Genomic DNA, 21,371 nt, shown 5'->3' with positions numbered 1-21,371 from the left:
ACTAGTAAATTTTAGTTTGCTCAATCTATTGTATCGTGTGTTCAAATGAAATCCTGGACTGAGTAGGCGTTGGAAAAATTAAACCGTTTAGAACAGTGTAAAGTTTGAATTTCCCGCCGTTTGATACGAGTGATATTTGTTTATGTTTAATCGGGACATAATTGAACATGTTTGTTTTCAGCAAAGGGTGCTCTTAGATATTTGCTTCGAGAATAAGAATCGTTAGGCTATTCTATTTTTAATGTAAAGCATTGCAAAGAAAGAAAAAAAAGAAATTTTTTTGACTCTAAATTTTAGGTTAGCTGTCAACATGCTCCAATCAATCTACGCTTTAAAAAAGCACAACAATTGACGGTTTCCAACGCCCTCCCAGCCCAGAATTTCATTTGCACGCGCGATACTATCGGATGATCAAATTAATTTGTAATCGAGTCATCCATGAATCCGAAATCGTATGTCGTTACTTTAACTCCACGCTCCATGAAACACAACGTGAAGACAGGTCTTGACAGTTGCCACAGTTGGTATTTCAGATAAACTAGTGATTTGACACGCCATGAACCGGGAGCATATAAAAGCGCCGCACAGTGAGAAATAATACCAAAAAGCTGGCCAAAAGTCGAAAAATCGAAGTCTGAATTAGGGACTTTTTCGCACATAAATTATTCCTAGAGGATCTCTGATATAAAATAAACCGATTAATAAGTCACAGTTGTCCTTTATACCTTAGTGGCATCGCTTAACAAGTGAGCATTGAAATGAATAAATGGTCGTTGTTTCTGAGCGTCAAACGTGCTGTTAATTGTTTCGGTTCTTATTTCGTCAAAAATTATGTTAATAAAGTGCAACAAAATGGATCATCTTCACCAAGGAATGTAGAATGAAATGTACCACAAAATATTTATTAATTGCAAACCGGTAATTATTATTAGTGTAATGATGAATGCAGCTGTATTTTTCGCAAATCTCATTCAAAAATTAAAAGTGACATACAAACAAAATTCCCACATATGCCCACTCTCTTATCACTCCTATATTGTTTATTAAACCTTCCTGTACAATATTATGCAAAAATTAGCTGCGCCGACCTGTGCTTTTTCTTTTTTTTTAATTTTTCTTCGGAAATGGTGATGAAATGCAAAAAACGAAAATGTTTACAGATGCATGTGATCATGTATTTTGTTCATAATTAAAATTTCTTTGTTACGGTTGTGGACGGCATCAAAGCTGTTTATGTCACGAGATTGCAATTTTTCAGGTTCATTAAACCAAGTTTAACTGAAACTCTGAACGTTATATTATAATCACCATTTTGGATCCGCTATTTTTTTTTTTTTTTGAAAGACTAATACCAAATTTGTAATCAGTGACCTAAAAACAGCCCCATTACTAAATTTCATTAAAATTGATAAACTTGGTAATATTTCCAATCGCCATTTTGGATCCGCCATTTTGTTTTTGGAAAAACTAAGAACAAATTCGTAATCAGCGATCTCGAAAACCCCTATTTCTCAATGTTCAATAAATTATTTTGATTCGTTCGACTTTTGGTCAGCTTTTCGGTAATTTTTCCCACTGTGCGCCGGCATGTTTAACTGGAAAAGAAGAAAATCTTACTCCTTAAAGGTGGCAAAAAGTGAATTGTTTTGCAGAATTCATTGTACGCCAATGCGACGTAACCTCTAGGAAATATGCTTTAAAACAAGGAAACCGCATTGGTGTACATTTTATAAAACATGATATACAAGGGTGTATTTTAAAAATGTGCTGAAATTGTACCTACGTGGTTGTGGGTCAACGTAGAAGACTAAAAGCAACTATAAAAAATTGTACCTCAAAAATTAAATGTCAATTTATTTTTGACATGGAATTTTTTAAATATTTTTTCCGAGTTCTACATGAAGCCAGTAGCTCGTGGTTAAAATTATTCCGTGTATTTCGATTACACCCTGGATTATCACAAAACACAAGATCACTCTGCCAATATCTGATCCTGCATATTAGAGAATCTAGAAGTTTAGGAAATCGTAAAAATTATCTTAAATCCACTACGGCAACACTGCAAGGTAATGATGTAAGAGTATATCTTTGTTTACATTGTATGTAGGTATTTTTTGTAACAATAGTTTTTTGTTAGAAATTTTTTTTTCATGTGCATTTAAACATCCTCGATAAGGTACTAAGTAGTTAGTGCGCCATTTTGACTTGTAAAAGGTGTTTTTTTTTTAATTTGGCGTCGAATTAAGCGTTGGAGAGTCGATTGAGATCGCACCACTCATGTAAAAGCGTAAGATTTAAACAGCTGATCCGTGTACAGTGCGTTCACAATCGACAGTTCAACGTCTACGTCGACGCCAAATTTAAAAAATTGGGATGGAGCCGAGTCGAAGACTCGGCCTAGTAACTTAGCCGACATCAATTTAAGCCAATCTGAATTGACCCGAGATACCTACCTTGTCCGTGTTAACCCACATAAGTAGTCTTCTAATTCTCGCAAATAGTAAATATCATTTCCAACATAAAAACACATGCCCTTTCAACTGGTAATGTCAAATTTCCATGTCACCTCATTATTTTTTCGAGCAACCCCCACCCTCTTCCACCCCTCGTAGTCGGATTGACACCAAACTCTATTCGAGATTATTTTGTTAAAAGTTTCAGCAGTTATCGCCGTCGATCTATGAAGACGTAAATAACTTTATAAGTCCGCCATATTGGAAAAATCCGCAAATGGTAAACATCGTTTCCGACATAAAAACATATGACCTTTCAAACGGTAAAAATTTCCATGTTCCCTTATTATTTTTTCGACCTACCCCCACCCTCTTCCACCCCCCGTGGTCCGATTGACTCCAAAAGCTTTTCAACTCGAAAGACCACGGGTAAGTTTGTGTTGGTCAAATTTGAAAGCAATCGGTCAAAGCGTTTTTGAGTAATCGTGGGAAAACGAAAAGTGGGACAGACAGACGCACAGACAGACATCATTCTAAAAACTTCATAAACGTGTTCAGGGGACCTCAAAACCTAAAGATCTGATGAAATTGGCAATTCGAAATTTTGGACCGATCACAATAACTTACCCACCTTTGGTCGGGTAAGTTAAAAAACACCCGTTATGCTTTTTCCGTGAACAGAAGTGTACAAAGTGATCAAAAAGAATCCAAATCAGAGCAAGCTTGCAAATTATCGGTCACGTCGTAGCAAAATCATATGCAAAAAAGCGGTCAAAACATGGGCGTAGACAATTTATGGTTTCAAACGCTACTTAATAAAAAATGATTAGACGTTGGAATTATAATTGTGCATTTTATTATTATTATAACATAACGGAAACAATTTATAAGATAAACAAGAGCAACATTTTACATTTGTAAGAGTAGGTAAATTATCAGCTTTATTGCCAAACGCGACGCCACTGGTACAGAGATGTTTCGTTGAAATGTCACATTTAGAATCAAGGATTTGTTGTTGTTGACAATTTAACTTAGAAAACAAGTCTTATATTTCGCCAAAGTTTACAGACATTTATTGAAATTATAAGCAATAATTATCCCAGAATAAGTTGTAAAATGGTTTTACTAAAATTAGGTTTTACCATTGAAGAGCAGGCATTTTCATTAGATTATTTTCGAAACAGGGTGAAACAAGAAAATGAAGACTGGCCTTACTTTGTACCCCCTTACACTGAAGAATTTCAAGCTAGATATCTGAGCCTGATGGTATTGGTTATCTTATCAACAAGTCCATCAATGTCTTAAAATTATAGTGCCTAATTTTAGGGAATCATAATCCATCATTAAAAAAAAGTCAGGTCAGTCCTTTGTAGTTTAAATTCTACAAATGGTGCAAAATGTTCGACAAATTATCAAGGAACATCCCTCAACTTCCATAAGGCGTTTAGGACGGGAAGTTAAATTGAGTTATGGCACTTATCGCAAAAATTTTGAAGGAGGATATTAATACCTAGTCGTTAAAGGTGGCTTTCCGGATTGTTTGTCACCATGTAAACAACCTCATAACGGCCGGAGTCCGTTAAGGGTGTCCGTTATGAGCGGGAGCGGCCGTTAGGAATGACTAAATAACTATAGCAACGTCGATCTAAACTTTATTTTTCAACTTTTTTACAATTGGTACAATAATTAATGTTTAATGTTATGGGACACACCTTGAATTAATCGAAATCCGTATGCCACTAGCAGATTTAGACGAGATCGAAGATTATGCTTCAGAATTTTAACACCAACACAAGTGCAATTTTGCAGGGAATAACGATGACTCACTTGCTCTGCGGCCATCCGGACATCGGGAATATCTTGATCGCGGTTTTTTATTGATTTCAGTCGTTTATTTTCAACGGAAAGTTAAGTGTTGAACAAATCTGACAAACAGCAGCAAATGTAGACAAGATCGACGATGATGCTTCACAATTTTAAGACTAATACAAACGCAATTTTGCAGGCAATAACGATACCTCACTTCCGGACATCGGGCATATCTTGATTGCGATTTTTTATTGATTTCATTCATTTATTTTCAACGGAAAGTTAAGCGTTGAACAAATCTGACAAACAACATTGAAACAATTTTTTTTTCAGAAACAACGGTTGACATGACGACGTCCTCTGCACACTTATTAATCATTGGGTTTTTTCGATTAATGAAATTATTGACATTATAATAAATAAAAATGATCCAATAATATGGATTCCCAAAATTGATGCCTATAAACTCACGTTTTTGGGGCCATTGTGTGTGTGTCGTTGCAAACACAAATATGCGCCACACGCTCGGCCTCACCTCACCCAGACTTCACGAGCCGCCACATGGCCGCCACTGTTCTGTGTAAATTATATTCACATTGGCGCGCTTTTGCCCTTACGCGTAAGACAAGTTGCCTAACTTACGATGCCAACAGATTCAGTCGCGCTGGAGTGCGTTCATAAATTGGACGTGTGCTGCCCGATGACGTCACTGAAAGCGTTCATAAAATTAAAGTCACTAGATATACTATATTATATAGCATATCTAGTGACTTTACATAAAATAGCTGAAGGGCGCACCCAGGGCACAGATTACTCATATAAGCAGATAGTGCACTTGACCAGCAATGCATTGATTGTAGCGGTCCAAGATTCTTGCCGCGGTAGCTTTCGTTTGGTTCGCGCGAATTTAAAATGTGAACCGATCAACGCGGAATTCTAAAATTGTAAATAAAGCAAATAAAACCAATATATGAGTTCTAATCAATTCTATTGATGTTATGTCCATAAAAATGATACAGAAAATAAAACCAGAATAAAATATTAACGTAATATATCTTTCAGAAAGAAAAAATAATAAAAAAAAAAGGAATACAATTCAAACAAATCAATTATTCTAAATAAAACAGTCAAAATGAAAACGGGCTAACCCATACAGACTTAATTGTGGCATGAAATAAATAAGTTTAAATTTTGTTGTAGTGAATTTAAACCACAGTTTTATTTATACCAATTAATTGTAAGTTATTATTAGGCTTTGGTTCTAAAGATATTATGTTATAGTCAATTATAACTATTATATTAAGTATTTTCTGACATTCACATTCAGCATAACAGACCAGACATTATTATTTTAAATAAACAACAAAAGCAAGCATATCTTTTAGATATAGCTGTTCCAAATTCACACAATATAACACAAACATATAATACAAAAATTAATAAATATTTAGAACTATCCGTTGCTATGAGAAATCTTTGGTGTTTAGAAAAAATTTCGATTTTACCATTTATAATTTCAGCAACAGGAATAGTACCGCAATCTCTTTTTAAAAATTTAAAAATTTTGGACTTAGAGAACACATTGGTGGTTGAAATTCAAAAAGGTATATTATTATACTCATGTCACATCGTGAGGAAATTCCTTAACATTGACACAGAACATAAAACACAAAAAAGTCAAAATGTGGAGGCGAGACGCCGGTAATTATGTTGATAAGCACTGCACTATTACTTGATAGTATTATCCGTAATAGTGTATGTACTCCGGCAAAATTGCCGTGCCGCCGGGTGGAGGTGGGATACGTTAGTATAATATAATACAAAAATTAATAAATATTTAGGACTATCCGTTGCTATGAGAAATCTTTGGTGTTTAGAAAAAATTTCGATTTTACCATTTATAATTTCAGCAACAGGAATAGTACCGCAATCTCTTTTTAAAAATTTAAAAATTTTGGACTTAGAGAACACATTGGTGGTTGAAATTCAAAAAGGTATATTATTATACTCATGTCACATCGTGAGGAAATTCCTTAACATTGACACAGAACATAAAACACAAAAAAGTTAAAATGTGGAGGCGAGACGCCGGTAATTATGTTGATAAGCACTGCACTATTACTTGATAGTATTATCCGTAATAGTGTATGTACTCCGACAAAATTGCCGTGCCGCCGGGTGGAGGTGGGATACGAAAAAGTATATATTTCTCTATTTTCTGGGTTAGGCCGTTTTATCTTTTACACTACCTCAAATAAATGCTTCACAAAGTCACAAATGCGATACATTCAATAACTTTCTGTTTTTAAGTGTTGGGCAATTTATGTTGCGGTTGTAATATTTTAATGCATAATAAATTCTCATGTGGACTTACAGTTTTAGAGAATAATCTAAGAGAATATTCTTCTTTATCGTATTTATTAACAAAACCAACTAAACAGGTTTTTAAATTTGTGCGAACCAAAACAGAGACTTGCGCACTGAAACTGGAAACAATTCGAGGTCCGAGTGCACAATCTGTTTATATGAGTAATCTGTGCCCAGGGTGCGCCCGATGCGACCATCTCTTTGGCCAGGTAAAGATTACTTGACATGCGCAGTGGTAGTTTATGACGCAACACCACTTATCCATGCATTTACAAATTACAAACACATACAGGGTTATTATAAATTATTGTAGTCGAAGCAGGCGGTGTCCATGTTGTGAAATGTTTACCCCTTTCATGTGAAGTGTCAATTTTTGTCGGTGTCAATGTCATTTTTAGGTGAACAGAGCGATGATAAAAATTGTATTTCTTTTTTTTTTAATTGACGATTCAATTAAAAAATATTGATTTGTTTTGCAACCAATTCTAAAAATACCTATTAAGTTGTTTTGCACCCAATTTACCTCCTGTGTGTTTTCATAAATGCATAAACATTACTATTACAACAATCTAGGGTAATGTTTATTATACCGTGTGATCGAAAATTAAAAAAAATCGAGCTTGCCATGATTAATACACTTCAGCTGGCAGCACGTAACAATTTAATTCAAATGTTATTACAATGGTAATTGTCATTATTCATTATTGACTATTAAAATTTGCTATTACAATATGTTCACTTTACAGCAACAAATTTTCGTTGTCCAGTGTTTCTTCACCAATAGAGAAAAGGGTGAACATAGAATTATTGCAGAGATTAACCCAAGAGACTAACCTATCATTTGGTACAGTTCAGCTTATCCTTGAAAAAGATTTGCACTTTTCACCAATAGAGAAAGGCTTGGTCCTACTTCGACACCTCGAGTTTTTGAGGAATTTTAACAAAAGTTTCCGGACTTTCAAGGCACTTAGAGGCCGATTTCAAGTTGAGTTGCAACTTGTATTGTCATGGTAACGGCACAAAATTGCAAGTTTGAGAAAGATGACGCATATTAGTAATTAATGTGTAGGACAAAGATAGCTACACATTTGCGCTGCATCACATATTTGTCACCCTGACTTGAAATCCGGCTCTTACCCAACAACTTGCCCAAAAAGTCTATAAATGCGTAAACATGTTTTTGGAAACAGGTAGTGTTCTGCGCAAAAAGGCAGTAGACGGCCGACAAAAAGATCAGCTGAAAATATTGAAAAGGGTGAACATAGAATTATTGCAGAGATTAACCCAAGAGACTAACCTATCATTTGGTACAGTTCAGCTTATCCTTGAAAAAGATTTGCACTTTTTTCTCTATCGTGTGTCTGTTGTGCATGAAATTACTCCTTGACAATTAGAGCCCCCACAACTGACAACAACCTCTCTGGATAATATTGATTGATCGATGGTCGTTGGATCTTGATCTTGGATTGGATCGATTTATAAACAAACAAGCGGCGTACGCGTGCTCCGTGCTCACCGTTGACGTTAATTAAAGGTGCGGGAGTTTTAAATCACATTGTTTCATTGCACTAGCTGAGGACAGGTCACACAAAATTCTTTATGAAAATCAAGATCACAGAATCAAGATTTCAACATTATCAAAATCACTAACCTAACTTTTAAGACTGACATCTGTTAATTGAAATCTCACGAATTGCCAACTGAAATGTTTGGTAAGCGCCTACTCTATTTTTTTTTTATTTCCACCTTCTAAGTAAATGACACTTTATAGGCATTTGTGGTAACTAAGTAAATGGGTAGTTACAGGCAGAGCCCTGTAATATTTAACAGGCACGTAGAAGAGACCTGTAAAGACTCATCAAAAAATAATAATTAATCAAAACTAATTAAATGATTTTTGAAAAAGTTTATTATAAACACAAATAAATTTAACTGTCAATTGTTGCAATTACATACGTTAATAATGCATTTTGATCCGTTTCGAAAGCCATTTTCATATCGCTCCTGGGATCGAATCAGTAGAGAACCGCACTTGCAGCGTTGGTAATTCCGTGGTTATTTTCTTGCATTTCAAGGTTTTCATCGGGCATTAAAGCCATTCTTTTTTTTCATTCTTTTTGCAACAAATTTCACAAAACTTCTGACAGTATTTTTGTTGTTTATCTCAACACCATGACGACGTAGATGTAATTGCCCCACCTCCTTTCATTACAAAATTTTTATAAACATAAATAACAATTAAAAAACGAAATTTAAAGGCTGAAGGTGGAAATAAAAGTTTGTATGCAACTCGCTTAGCAATTAATCTTTACTGGGCTTACTGGCTTATGGAGACTCGTTCCTTATGCCACTCGTCCCACAAGTGCCTGAGCGCCCGTCACATAAATAACTATTACGGCCCCAATATACCCTTAGTGAAAACGGACAAGTACTGGTAAAATTACGAAGTTAGGTTACCTTAGCTAACCAACAAAACTAAACGCACTCTGTAACGCCGCAAAACCGTTCATAAATGTGTCACGCCCAAGCGCACCTTTGGGTTCACTCTGGGCGCACGACGCACTCCACATCGCTTTTTCGTTTATGAACGCACTCCAGTTCGCAACGCTCGTTCGGTAAGGTTATTTCTATTTCTATGGCTGTTTATTAAATCTAACCTCAGTTTTTGCGTTGTTTGTGTTTTTTATCTGCAATTTGAACAATCAGCGTTTTGAAGACGAATAATTGTTCAATCACAATCGACTCTTAAACGCCAACTTCGACGCCAAATTTTAAAAAACACATTAAATTATTATCGGTGCGGTTAAATCACGGATATTTCCAAGGCAGACTCGATTACAAATGTTTTTGATCACACGATGCTACAGCGGCACAGACACAATTTTCGGTATTATAACGTGCTCTATTTATGTTTTAGGTACTTTTCGAAATCATGTGATATTTTATATACAAAGCAAATACGTACTTACCATTAATTCTATTAGAACAGGAACGGAGTATTTAAACCTTTCACAGCTGGTATGTAATACGTATTCAGTTTCAGTGTTCGCATTTCTGTTTGCGTTTGGTTATCTATCACGTGTTCACACTTCACGTTAACGCAACCCAGAGCCAGAGAGAAATAATAATAGAGAGCTTCATTTCATAGAGAGTGCGAGAGTGGACACTCAATACAAATAATGTGAGGTTAAACGCCACCACACGTCGGGAATTAGTACTTTCATTATAGCGCGGAAATTTTAAATTTACAAATAAAACCAATTTTACTATTTGTTCATTATTTTATTTTACAATCTTTAGCACCGGAAAAGCGGCAAACGGTCCAGCAGGAATGTTTTCCGCTTTTCCGGCGAGATTATATTGTTTAGTCTGTATTGGGGAAAAACAAATAAAACACGTACACAATAATAAGTACATAAAGTAACGCTTAAGGTATAAGATTATATGGCCCTTTAAAAGTATTTGACCGGAGATAAACGTCCCTTTTGTCGCAATTGCAGTAGGCGGTCAGCCCAACCATAAATCATGCTTCAAGCAATTCTCTGTTGTGAATTCCAGAGCCGGCCTCAAAACAAATGCGTACCCATGAAATTATATTTATTTATTAAATATACAATACTATTACAAATCATCTTTACTGTTTTCAAGACACAAAGTACTAAAGGGCATTTCGTTTCAATCACAAAATTTACAATAAACATCAAAAACATGTTCTATCACAAATTTTTAATCCCTGCCCTGAACCAAGGAAAAGGGATGCAGCTGCACGAGCCGAGACAACCATCTCAACGGCAATATTGGTTTCCATTATTGGGATAATTTTAGTGCTGCCATATAATCTTATACCTTAAGCGTTACTTTACATAGGTACAGTCGGAACGTTATGGATGTGGATTGGGGACTTGTCGTTAAGTTGGCACTACCAGCAAAAGTAACTACGCGCGCCAATAAGATTATTGGAATTTATGACAGATCTCACTAATGTACAGTTCATCATAAGTTTTAAGCGACCTTGAGTTTGACAATCCATATCCAAAACATTTCGAGTATATGTATATTAAACTAAAAATACAGGGTCTATCAGAACTGGCGGACCAAAATTATACGTTGAATTCATCATCTTCTGGGAATAATTGGAAAAATGTTCAAAAAACCTATCTTAAACAGTGATTAGGAAAGAAGCAATTTAAACTGACCAATCCTGTTGTTGATGTTAAGTTACCTATAAATTAGTTTTCCTCCTTTATTTGTAACTATGAATGCATTTCAAATGATGCATATGCATTGTTGGGTATCTGCATTGTTTGTGCAAGGACGGACGTTTTTTTTTAGGTTATAGTATTTCTGCTAGGATGTTCCCTATTGGGAAAACGAACTGCGTACTCCTGAGCAGCAACTGTGGCACTCTCATCACACTGTTCATATAAGACAAGCATATCAAAATATTATGAAGAAGTAAACATTAAGCGTTTTTAATGACTTTTGTAATTGTCAGAAATAATTTATTATGACATAATATTCAATTATTATGTCTTTGCAACAATCAAATTTGTTTCGATAATTACTAATATAATTTTTTAAGGTAATTTTATATCTACACGCGATTGGTCAATTAAAAACGTTCTTATTTTAAAATTCAATGAGGATGGATTTTTTAAAATATTTTTCCTATTATTCCCCGAAGATAATGATTTCACCGCATTATTTTGGTCCGCCAGTTCTGATAGACCCTGTACCGGGTGGGGCATCGTATACGCGCACGCGAGAATTCGCGACTTCTAATTAAATAAAATTGTAGAAATTTTTCAGACTTACCTGGCTATTGGTAAGGTACATTTCGTAATTTTTTGATAATTTTTCACTTACAAACAAAGCCAAAAAAAAGTAAAATGTAAATCTCAACCAAAAAGTCAAATTCTGATTTTTATACTAACCTACCCAGATTCACTTCCTATAATTATTTACGAAATCTACGGAAAGAAATACCAATTAGATTTTGAATTAAACGCAGTTTTACATTTCAACTTTCAAAATCATTTTTATTTATGACCTGCTACTTGTGCTGTCGTAAATTTAGGTGACAATGGAAACTGTCAATTTTATGGCAAAAAGGTTTAAAACGGTCGGCTATACCTTTGTTGGGAAATTATACCATTGTGCCGTAAATCATCCGTCTGGTTTACGTTTAAATAAAAAAGCGAATTATTTAGCTAACCAAGTCAAAATTTGTAATTGTGCCACCAGGGTTTGATGCGCTAGAAGATACAGATTCATTTAGTGTAAAAACTTTATAGGTAAATTAACAGTTAATTTCAGAAAACTAATAAAACTGTTACGGCCTTATTTATTAACAAAAAAAAAATTAAAAAATTCTCAAATATACCTTATCAATAATTAATCAGGTATATAAAATTTCGCCAATTTTATTTAATTAGTCGCGATTCTGGCGTGCGCGTATACGATGCCCCACCCGGTATAAAAACAATGTTTAATAATATAAATATAAAAACGTCATGATATATTCGCTAACATTATAGACATAAATTTAGCTGTTAAATTCAATTTATTAAAGGATTCACTACCACATTATATCGAGTGATCAAATTAATTTGTAATCGAGTCATCCATGGATTTGAATCCGTATGTCTTTTGCGATTGATATGTCGAGATCTAACCTGTGTTTCAAGCTGTGTTAATTGGATGGTGGAGTTCAAGTAACGACACTAAGGTACTATATCATTAGAAGGTAGCGCCATTCCGCTCCACAATTTTTCGCCTCGAAATTAAAAGAGATGGAATTATCGATAAATCCTGTGAGTGTGACAAAGATAGAATCTGTTTGACTCGATACAAACATCCCGTAAAATTGTGTATACTTCTATCTTTGTCACACTCACGGAATTTATCGATAATGCCATCTCTTTTAATTTCGAGGCGAAAAATTGTGGAGCGGAATGGCGCTACCTTCGAAAGATATAGTACCTTAAACGACACACGATTTCGGATTCATGGATAACTCGATTACAAATTAATTTGATCGCTCTTTAGTTATAAACCCGAAAGTTGTTTGGAAAATGACAATTTTAACTGACATTCATATTAAGCATAACAGACCAGACATTATTATTTTAAATAAACAACAAAAATGCCTTTAACTCAGTCGAACGGGATTGTATTCTGAAAGAAGTCCAATGTCATACCCCACTTCTGTACCCTTATCTTTATCAATGCTATAGAAATCCTTCAACTTTATTTTTCGGTAATCATTTAATTTCTTCTTCTGTTGGAGCCCAGCAAGGAGATCCCTGCGGTCCCATGATTTTTAGTCTTGCCATTCAACCAATTATTTTATCTTTGGATTCTCAAATGAATATATGGTATTTAGATGATGGAACCTTAGCTGATTACCCAGAAGTAGTTTTATCCGACTTTAAGAAAGTTATAAATTTATCTCAGGAAATTGGCCTTGAATTAAACTTTAACAAATGCGAGATCTTTTGCTGTTCTAGAGACACAGATTTAAAAGTCATAAAGGAATTTCAAAATTTAGCACCAGGCATTAAAATCTGTGACCGGGAAAGTATATCTCTTTTAGGCTCTCCAATCTTTGACCAAGGTTTCAAAAACACCGTCGAAAAAACTATAATTACAGTTGAAAATCTTTTAAACAAAGCTGAACTCCTTAACAGACACGTGGCTTATACTTTAATCAAAAACTGTCTTTTCATACCAAAATTTAATTTTTTATTAAGAACAACTCCATTTTGGAAATTTTCTAATTATGTTAATTCAATTGATTCTTCTTTAAAGTCTTGTTTAGAGAGAATACTTAATTTACGTTTAACTGATTTACAATGGCGTCAGTCCACTTTACCGATTAGATTTGGTGGTCTGGGAATTCGTCGCATTTCCGATATTTGCCTCCCTGCTTTCCTATCTTCAATTAATGGGGTTAAAAAGCTTGTTTCTTTATTACTAAACTCAAAGGATAATGAGCTTAATATTCACCATTATGATGAAGCTTTTGCAGCCTGGGGTGTAGCAAATGAGAACGAAATACCAACAATTCCACAATTTCAGAAGAATTGGGATAATATTAATATCAAAGGAATAATTGCCAATGACTTAATCTTTAATTCACCTAGAGACTTGGCTCGTTTTAAAGCTTTGCAATGCAGAGAATCAGGATCTTGGTTACATGCAATACCTTCTCCTAATATTGGTACTCTTTTAGATAACACTTCCTTCCAAGTTTGTATTGGTTTAAGATTGGGTTGTAATCTTTGTACACCTCATATTTGCAAATGCAATGCGAAAGTTGACGAAATTGGCACCCACGGTCTAAGTTGTTTCAAAAGCAGTGGTAGATTTTCAAGACACACTGAAATTAATTCCATTATCAATCGGTCTTTAACTTCAATTCATGTGAATTCAACTTTAGAACCAAACGGACTGTCTCGGGATGACGGAAAACGCCCAGATGGGATGACTTTAGTACCGTGGATTAAAGGTCAACCTTTGGTTTGGGACGTTACTGTTGTAGATACACTTGCAGACAGTTACGTATTGAAATCATCTGAAGTCTCAGGTTTTGCCGCTGAAATGGCTTGCAAACGCAAACATAGCAAATATAGTTCAATCATTTCGTCAAACTACGTGTTTAAAGGTTTAGCATTTGAAACATTAGGCCCTTGGTGCAAAGAAGCCATCGATTTCATTAATGTCATCGGAGACCGACTTATCGCGGAATCAGGCGATTCAAAATCAAAGAAATTCCTTTTCGAGAGGATTTCCCTTGCCATTCAACGTGGAAACGCTGCAAGCATTCGGGGCACTTTTCCAGATTCCGCAATATTATCGGAAATTTTTGTATTATAAAACAAAAATGTTTATGTAATTATGCTATAATATAACAAAAGCAAGCATATCTTTTAGATTTAGCTGTTCCAGATTCACACAATATAACACAGACATATAACACAAAAATTAATAAATATTTAGATCTCTCCGTTGCAATGAGAAATCTTTGGTGTTTAGAAAAAAATTCGATTTTACCACTTATAATTTCAGTAACGGGAATAGTACCGCAATCTCTTTTTAAAAATTTAAAAATTCTGGATTTAGGTAACACATTGGCATTTGAAATTCAAAAAAGTATGTACACATATTATTATACTCATGTCATATCGTGAGGAAGTTCCTTAATATTGACACAGAACATAATATAAAAACACAACAAAGTCAAAATGTGGAGGCAACACGTCAGTAATTATATTGATTAGCACTGCACTATTACTTGATAGTAATATATTCGTAAAAGTGTGCCGCCGGGTGGTGGAGGGAAGTAAAATGAAAAAAAAAAAAAAAAACCTAAAGTTAACTAGGATTATAATAGTTATTTAGACAATGAGTGTTAGAAGTGCAACTTTTTTTCATAAGTGTGGAAGTTTATTAAACGAGTCGCAGACGAGTTAAATAATCCACACGCATGAAAAAAAAAAAACACGCTAACACGAGTTGTCTATAAAAAAAAATTTAATTTCATAAATCAAAACCTATTTTAACTGTAATTTGTGCTTCCATTTTGGTCAAGTGCGGTGGCCGGTTGTGGTAACTAAGGAAACATTATATGTTTATTGTTGTAAAATTAATTTGTCAGTTTTATGTCAGTCTCAATAAAAGTCAAAATGAGTGATTCAGATGAAGATCCTGAAATTACTAGTGGACTAAAGAAAGGTGGGTTTAATGTTACTAATTGTTCTAATCGTTATTTCAATTGATAAATCACTTCTCTGTAGAATACGTAGGTATATCGTTCATTCATGGATTAAAACCAAGCAGTTAAAAAAAGTTGCTGACATCATAACTTTTTTTCACTAAGTGAAAAAAGTGATACTTCTAACACTAAAAATCAATGAAAAATAGTCAACTTTCTTAAATGTAATTTTAAAAAGAAATATTGCATAGTTGTTCTATACGGTCTATTCAAGGATTTCATGGCTCTAAATTTGCTATTCAGCGAATCAAACAACGTATCGCAAAATTTAATGAAATCAGCCGTACCTTACGAATCAACATATCCAAACTGTTGAACAAGCGTCATAGCAGCGTAAACGCTTGTACTGAAGACCTGTGTAGCCAGACACACTTTCATGTTTAATTTACCTTCCGGTTGGTTTTCGGTTAATTTTGTGATCTTCGAGTCCACACTTTGATCGTCCTTTTCGTATAACATAACTACATCAGCTCACTTTGCTACACCACCGTTATGTTCTATATCTTTTTCCAACATAGCATTCCTTAAACAATATCAGATGGCACACATCAAAATTATGCAAAATCAAATTTTCTTTTACTCTAAATCTACAATCTGCAGAACGGAAATTAGATTTTAATGTTAAATAATTAATTGCGGCTCTATTAAGTCCGCCTTGATCCGAAGTGGTTAAAAAAATTCTAAACGAGGTTTCGGAATACACTACATGTATCTATAATTTTAACGATTAAGGCCCGGTATTTCAGTTATGGGTTAAACCAAAAAAAATGGTTAACTGTTAAATTCCCTGGTTAGGGGTATTTCAGTGTCGGGTTGATTCAAATCAAGGTTAAATTTAACTGGAAAGTTAACCCAGGGGATAGGGGTGGGTTAACCTGCTTTTTCTTGGTTAGACATGCGCATTATGAGTTTTAACTCCCGACTTGGAAAAAAACAGGCAATTGGTTGAGACCAAAAATAGTTTACGCCTGTGAGCATAAATACTAATGCCCTGTCGGCATGGTTTAACATTTTCAAATTGTTCTAATCCAATTATTTTGATCTCATCTTTGGTTGTCGTCATATCCAAATGTGGTTTAATTGCCATTTTATGGAAATATTTTCTTAATGGATTTGTTTCAAACGTCATTTTTGACATATAGTCCAATCAATAGAGAGTTTTACCTTGCGAAAGGTACAGAAAAGTTTATACTTGGCAAGTATCTTCTATTAGGCATATTATTAATATTGCCGAGTTTGCGACCTTGGGGGTTGCCGCTCGCCCCGCCAAATGATCCTGATGATGATGATGATGACCCTGAGGAACAAGAGGAAAATTCTTAAGAGGAATTCCCGAATTCATAAACTCTGATGAATTCAGCTCATCTATACCGATCGATCCAGATCATTTGAATCCGTCTACGTTACAAAGAGATCAAAAAGAGTAAAACAGTAAACTTCTACTGCATCGTGGACTATGCCCACCGGGGACACTACGTAAAAAAACGCAGCCTATTGCTCTACCTCTGTGGTGGTGTGGAAAAGAATAAAAAGTACAAAAATAATAGAAATTCTCGATTTCTACACGCTGTAACTACGAAACTATTGATCTGACAAAAAAACATAAACAAAAAATGTAGACAATTGTACGCTCTACATTTTCTATAATAACTTTGATAGACGTATCTCGCACGGATAATGAATAATCGCAGAAATGTGATTTTCCACCCCTATTCTCCAGTATGGCGGGGCGAGCGGCAACCCCCCCAAGGTCGCAAACTCGGCAATATTAATAATATGCCTAATAGAAGATACCTGCCAAGTATAAACTTTTCTGTACGTTTTGCAAGGTGGAGCCATTTTTATGTCTCTATTGACTGGAATTATATTGTTATGTATGCCTGCTTTTATGTTGATATCTCCCAGAGTCCTCTGCACCGTTCTGATTGAAGGTAAAATGAAAATTTGATTAAGGAAACGATAGGTGCGTGGACCTTTCTTATATAATGTTAAATAAAAACATTTTTCTTCTTTTGTCCATTTTTGGCCCTTACATTTCCTTCCTGCATTTCTAAATTGAGATAAAATAGCTATTTGTGTATTAGGAGCACAAAGTGATACATTGTCGATTGAGAAATCGACAAGATTTTTCATACAATCGCAACTATGACTACTACATATTATTTTATTTGGACCAAATCAATGTAATACCTTCTTCAAATCAGAAACTAATTATTCACAATATTGATATTAAAAGTACAATAATTACGGTTTTTGAAAAGTAATCCATGCTCTGGAAGTGTGCATTCTGGTTCTTTTGCTGCACTTACAATTTCGGGAGGTGTACACGAAAACGCTTCCTCAACAGTTCCCCTTCTTTCTACAGGCTTTTGAGCAATGTTTTTTGTAAAAACACAAAGAACACTGACACAACAATTCTTTCTGTTTACTCGTTGTCACTAGTTACAATAATCACTGAACATCTGATTTTAACAAAAAATTCGAAGAGCGAGCGTTTTGTACATTTTTTCGCGCGTGAGCGACAAAATGACAGTCCTCGGAAAACGTCAACTTTGCGTTGTCAAATGCAAGCGCAAAGACCTACTTTCTACATCGATTGTAGGAAAAAAATATTTCAGCAGTCTTGGACAGATTTCTACAATAATCCAGGCGTTTGTCCTTAATTAATTCGATCAAATTATTCTTTTTCGGCCTCCGTCTAGAAACAGTGATGTTTCATTCGTCTAAACTCTAAATCAACGGTGGCCAACCCGCGGCACGCGTGCCACTATTTGCCCGCGGTGACAATACTCGCGCGAAGTAAAAACTTTTTTCTTGTTATTCGATTCAGATGAAACAGTAGGGCAGGGGTACTATCGCGGCCAAAATACTTTGGTCGTCAATGTGACATAAATGACATTCAATTGTAAAGCAAACTTTAGGATGTTTAACCTTATTTTTTACTACTGTCAAAATTATTTTAATCTATCAGTGTCATACGGGTGGGGTAGGTAAATTCCAGCTGCGGAGGCAGGGTTCAAAAGCAAAAAATCAACATGGTCGCGGTTTAGACAACCTTCAGAAGCAAGTAAGACGTTTCTATATTTATCAAAAACTGAAGGTGCCATATTTTTGACAAGAATAATTTGAAATTGTCATGTAGGTATATTGACATTAATACTTGATTTACATTTGAAGTGTCAAAAAGTGACGACCAAAGTACCGAGCGATCATTTAAAAAATAAATCGAGTTTGCTTTGGAGCCTATGCTATAGCATGGGTTGCCATAGGTAACACGCCAACTCGATTTATTTTTTAATTGATCGCACCGTATTTTGGCCGCGATAGTACATAATGCATTATCATTCAGAAGAATGAAACAGAAATGAAAAAGTGGCACGTCAAATATTTTTAATAAAATAAAGTGGCACTCGAGAACAAAAAGGTTGGCCACCGTTGGTCTAAATCGTCTGGAAACTAGCATTTCCCTGCCTAGGCAAGAAAATCGAAACAGGAATTTTTAATGAGATTTTAGTTTGGCAGCACAAAATGTCAATGTCATGTGGAATTTTTGTACAATTTTTTAAGTGTAAAATATTGATGTCGTGCAAATTTGTATCCTTTATCGCAAGCTATACATTGTGTATAGCAGCAGAGGCCGAGGGGGTACCAAGCGACGTCTTAGTAATAACAGAGAGGACGACGACAGTTTTGAATATTTGAGGAACTGATTGACTTGGGTCGTGACTGTCGCTTCTTGGATCCTTTATGTTGCCAATTTATTTGGCGAGAAGCCGACAAGTCCTTAGATAATGTCGGACATTCTAATCCAAATCCTTGAACAGTGTAAAATGCCGCTACCCTGAAAATTTGAACTAAACGACCGACGTTTTTACGTTTCACTTATCAAAATTGGGCTCCGCCTTCGCGCAGCTTTTGTCAAGGTCATCGATGGTCATCGATCATGACAGTTGGCACAAGCTCTAACTAAGCCTTAGTGAACCATTGGAAACACTTTATTTGTTGTTTTGAGTACCTATCTGTTCTAATATTTACTTTTGCATTTGTACCAACATTAGTCACAAATAAACCAGTCCACAGCTTCAAAGGTGGTATATTGAAATAATAATAATAATCATAAAAACAGAAATTTATTCACCACACATTAATAAAGAGCGATCAAATTAATGTGTAATCGAGTTATCCATGAATCCGAAATCGTATGCGTTACTTGAACTCCACGCTCCAATAAACACAGCTTGAAACACAGGTTAGATCTCGATATATCAATCGCAAAAGACGTACGGATTCAAATCCATGGATGACTCGATTACAAATTAATTTGATCGCTCGATATAAGTATGCAAAACAAAAAAGAAAGAGACAGGGTTGGTGTACAATTCCATTGATAACGCTGAAGTTCGTTTTTCTACACCAAGCCTGCTAACAAAAATTAAATAGGACAACACGTAGGTAGGTACGTAGGCTGGGACACTCAAAATAAAAACTGTCATTAAAGAACTGAACTTTAACTTGATGTTTCCGACAGCGTGTCATTGATGGCATAATTTTTATAACCTTTCTTTGTAAAAAGTCAAATTTACACGATGTACCTACAGTCTGTTTGATGAAAAACGCCTCAACCCATAACTTTTTTATTTATTACCCGATTTCAATGAACGAAAAAATCAAAGATATGGTTTTTCAAGCGCTACAAAACAGCTACAAAATATATTTTTTTTTTTTTTGGCGTTATCTTCAATAGCTAACTATAGTCAACTTTTTTTTTTTTAATGGACATATGTAGTTTTTTAGGCTTGGTCTGGTAAGGTATTTTTTTCTGAATCTAATGATGTATTGAAAGTTATCATTTGGTTCATAGCTAACTGAAAAAAATTTAAAAAAAAATTGTGGTTCAGCTTATTATAAAATTTTTAAGAGTGCCGTGAAAAACAATCGGAATACAAAGTACGATAAATGTCATCTAAACGTCAACTTAGGAATTTTCATTTGCCTTTTTAAACTTTTTTTTATTTAAGTATAAAATAACAACATTGTCGGTCATGCAGAATAGCAGTCATTTGACTATTATTTTATGTTCGAGTATAATAAAAGTCGTAATTAGTCAAAAACAAAAATTTAATAGAAAAAATAATAATTATTATTATTATAGAGAGTGCCGTGACAACTGTCTAAATGTCAATAAATTCGCTCTCTAATAAAAACGCGCCAAATGTTGTTGCAAGTGCTTCACTGCAATCCAATGGTGCTACAGAAGTTAGAAAACGCAAAAAATGGACTATGGAAATGAATATTTTCATTATACGGGAATATTTTCGGATCACGAAACTACAGGATGTTGTGAGTACTTACAGGCTTGATTTATTTAAAGCGTTCCAAAGTAAGTACCCCCAGTTTCCTGTTACTATTCAAAATTTAGCTGACCAGAGGAGAGCCATTATGAAGAAAAACTATATCCCTTCGGCAATTTTAGAAAAGATAAAAAATGATGTAAAGTTAGAATTGTCAATTAATTATTCTGACAATAATGAAGTTTCTAATAATTTACTCCAAAATTATGTTGAACCGCAAAGTTTAAAAAGTTTATCTAATCATAATGACTCTTTCTGTCCAATTATCGATTCACCAAACACCATACAAACAGAGATACATAATTTAGACTTGAGTTATAATGATATACATGTTATTAATAAAAATTTTTACTACCATCAAAATTTTAAAGAACAAATTGAAGATGAATTAATTTCAGCAACGGGAATAGTACCGCAATCTCTTTTTAAAAATTTAAAAATTCTGGATTTAGATAACACATTGGTAGTTGAAATTCAAAAAGGTATATTATTATACTCATGTCACATCGTGAGGAAGTTCCTTAACATTGACACAGAACATAATACACAACAAAGTCAAAATGCGGAGGCAAGACGCCGGTAATTATGTTGATAAGCACTGCACTATTACTTGAT

General features: G+C 34.6%; 1 protein-coding gene across 4 annotated transcripts in view; it reads right to left on the bottom strand.

Annotated features, from left to right (window-relative positions):
* The window catches only part of LOC138131878 (zinc finger protein 43-like), a 107,715-nt gene extending 95,699 nt beyond the window's left edge, over positions 1-12,016 (bottom strand). For 2 of the 4 annotated variants that reach the window (XR_011159930.1, XR_011159932.1), the window contains exon 1: positions 9,599-12,016. The gene's annotated coding sequence lies outside the window, so the exon portion shown is untranslated. The remainder of the gene's footprint in view (positions 1-9,598) is intronic. The other 2 variants (XR_011159931.1, XM_069049140.1) reach the window with 2 other exon arrangements.
* Between the last annotated feature and the right edge of the window lie 9,355 nt (positions 12,017-21,371).

The sequence above is a fragment of the Tenebrio molitor genome, chromosome 5 (assembly GCF_963966145.1).
Source record: "Tenebrio molitor chromosome 5, icTenMoli1.1, whole genome shotgun sequence".
Lineage (NCBI taxonomy): Eukaryota > Metazoa > Arthropoda > Insecta > Coleoptera > Tenebrionidae > Tenebrio > Tenebrio molitor.
The sequence above is the reverse complement of the archived record's forward strand: the minus strand, read 5'-3'. Positions and strand labels throughout refer to the sequence as shown.